Below are 3,032 nucleotides of genomic sequence, written 5' to 3' on the forward strand. Positions count from 1 at the left end.
AGGCTTTATTTACCTGTGTAGTTATTCTCTAATTGAGGGTTTCAAGAAAAGCACTGATTCCACATTGATCGATGCTGAAGAATGCAGAAATAAAAACAAACAGAGGCCACCGGGGATGTGGATAATCAAAGTTCTATTTACTCTAATTGGACGACATAAAAGCCTTGGCGTTGTGATTGATCTTAGTGATTGATTCATACCTAGATTTTGTGATCTTCTTGATCAGTGTAATAGTGAACCATTAATTTCCAAGTAAGCGATTTGATTAAAATTGTTCATATAAAATACAACATAACAGTACACATACATGATTTTATTAAACTATAATAGATCTTGGTACGTTCTTTAAGCCAAATTCATACCTATGTACGTATCACAGCGTTTTCTTATGGATCAGTAACGTGTAACTTATCAGCAACTTGATGGGCCTGCCTCATCTTTCATCCTTGCGTCCTTCACAGCTTTGAGCCGTGCTTCTTCTTTTGCCTTCTTCAAAGAATTGATCAAGTTTTTTAAGCAACTCTCAACGTCTTGTTTAGCTGACTTTCGTATCAAATCTTCAGCAACATCGGCTGGAGTTATGTTCGTCTCTTTCAGCAATCCACTAATGATTCCAAACAACTCATGTGATTCGAGATCCATATAGTTCTTTGCAAGCACCTTAAATGCTTCAAAACAACAATACGACAACTCGATATGCATATCCATCCTTCCCCGTCGTGTGAGAGCAACGTCAAGCTTGTCTAAAAAGTTTGTTGTGAAGACGATCAACCTCTCACTACCACAAGCTGACCATAGCCCATCAACGAAGTTCAGAAGCCCAGACAAAGTGACTTCACTTCCCTTATTCTTCTCTTTCTCCTCCTGTGCCTTTTTGAGAATTGGATCAATCGTCTCGTCATCGTCTTTATTCTCTTCATTTTTCTTCTTTCTCTGACCGGTGAGATCAAGTGAACAATCGATGTCCTCTATTACAATTATAGACTTACTTGATGTTTCGATCAGTAGCTTCCTTAAATCCGTGTTATCTTTCACGGAGGATAATTCAAGATCATAGATGTCGTATTCCAGAAGGTTAGCCATGGCAGCAATCATGCTAGACTTTCCGGTTCCCGGTGGACCATGAAGAAGATATCCTCGCTTCCATGACTTACCAACCTTCTTATAGTAGTCTTTCGACTCACTGAAGGTCCTAAGATCATCCAAAATAACCTCCTTCTTTACTGGGTCCATAGCAAGAGTATCAAAGGTAGAAGGGTGCTCGAATATGATGTGGCTCCACATACTTCTCCTGTTACCATACCCAATATTCTCACTCTTGTTATTGGTATAGAGCTTACGTTGCCTTGTTCTTACAGCAATAGCCTTTCCTTCATGAAGCACGTGTTGCAGATAAGCGTTTTTGATGGTATCACGATGCTCTCTTCTACATGTGAGCTTGTAGTATCGCTTCTCTTCATCAACACGTTTAGAATACAAAGGCTGATGTTGAAGGATGTTTTTCTTCGAAGTCCACCAGATTTTGATGTCTTGGAAATCATCTATTACGACGACGTTTTCGTCCATGCTCAGGACAACGGATTCATTGTCGTTGAACACTTTTGCTCTGAGCCGGTTTGCTCTATCGGAGGAGTTGGTGCTGAGGAACCTCTCGATGGCTGCATATGCTTTGCTTCGCTCAATCTCATCTCCTTCGTATTCATGAAAAGTGATATCAATATAAGGATACACATAATCACGAACTCTATGAACATATTGTTCAACATGATCACGAAACTGCGTAGGTAACCATCCACTGAATATTGTCCAGAGGAACATAAGTCCAGCTGCTACAGACCCTAAGTTAGTCATGGCATCCCCAATCATCTTCTTATTATTATTGCTCACAGGTGACACAAAGCTTTTGGTAAATAGGAGTTGTGATGCAGGAGGGGAGGTATTATAGCAAGAAATGAAGTAGTATTCAAGTCTCTTCTCTAATTTCTTTTGTAATTAATTTTCTGAGATCTGGTTAGAAGCCATTCAAGACATATAAAAAGCTGGAAGAGCCAAAAGAGGTAGGCTCGAGTCAACGAATTAGCGTGAAAAGTTAACCCAGCAGGAAGCTTTCCGAGAACAGGTCATGAGCCATGAGATGATGATGATGGCTTCACAAGAAAATAATATTAACTAGGGGGTTTAAAACGATTTTCCTTAAAAGACTTTGACTAAGTAAAATGACCATGTATTATTATTCTTGGATGTAATCATATAAGGTATTTAGCTCAATTTTGTTATTTGTCGAAACGACCACTCTTTCCGAAATAGGATCATTTCTGATTTCAAACAAATATATATATAAAGTTTGTTTTCTTTTCATTTACATCATACACTTTAAATTTTAAATTCCAAACAAATATAAAGTTGATTTGTTTTCTAAAATTTATTACTATAATCTACCATAATAAATGAAAATGATTTTGTCACATGTCATTTAACCACATGTCATTTTGTCATAATTTGAAATATATTTATTTTCCATTTGTCGTTACTTTAATTTTCATTTCCAATATATTATTAATTTAGTTTCCATAAATCAAACCTACCATAATGATTATTAATTTCAAATTCAATTTCAAATAAATTTACACTTTAAACCTTTATATTTAACATTTTTTATAATTAACTCGTTTAGTACACACTAAACATATAATTTTAATTAATTTATTTTTTGCATGTTTTTTTTTTGATAATTTTCACTTATTTCATATTCAAATTCAAATAAATTTTCTATTTAATCGTTTGTACTTAATATTTTATTTTAATCAACCCGTATAATATACGGGTCTCACAACTAGTAACAAATAAATTCAAAAAAACCACTCCACTATGATGAACATGAAGAACAAGCCTCTCTTTTTTTCGTTGTGATTGAAAACATGAAAAAATCAAAAAGATAGTCATCAGGAAGAAGATTAAGATGGAATATCAAGAAGAAATTAAATTGCAAACAGATTACATCAAATAACAAAATTGTAGTCCTGAAACAAAAA

The 3,032-nt window shown here is 35.0% G+C and overlaps 1 pseudogene; it reads right to left on the minus strand.

Moving 5' to 3' along the window:
* Positions 1-245: 245 nt before the first annotated feature.
* LOC145003801 (AAA-ATPase ASD, mitochondrial pseudogene) lies at positions 246-2,112 on the minus strand (annotated as a pseudogene).
* Between the last annotated feature and the right edge of the window lie 920 nt (positions 2,113-3,032).

This window comes from Lactuca saligna, chromosome 7, assembly GCF_052625555.1.
Source record: "Lactuca saligna cultivar CGN05327 chromosome 7, ASM5262555v1, whole genome shotgun sequence".
NCBI classification, from domain to species: Eukaryota; Viridiplantae; Streptophyta; class Magnoliopsida; order Asterales; family Asteraceae; genus Lactuca; species Lactuca saligna.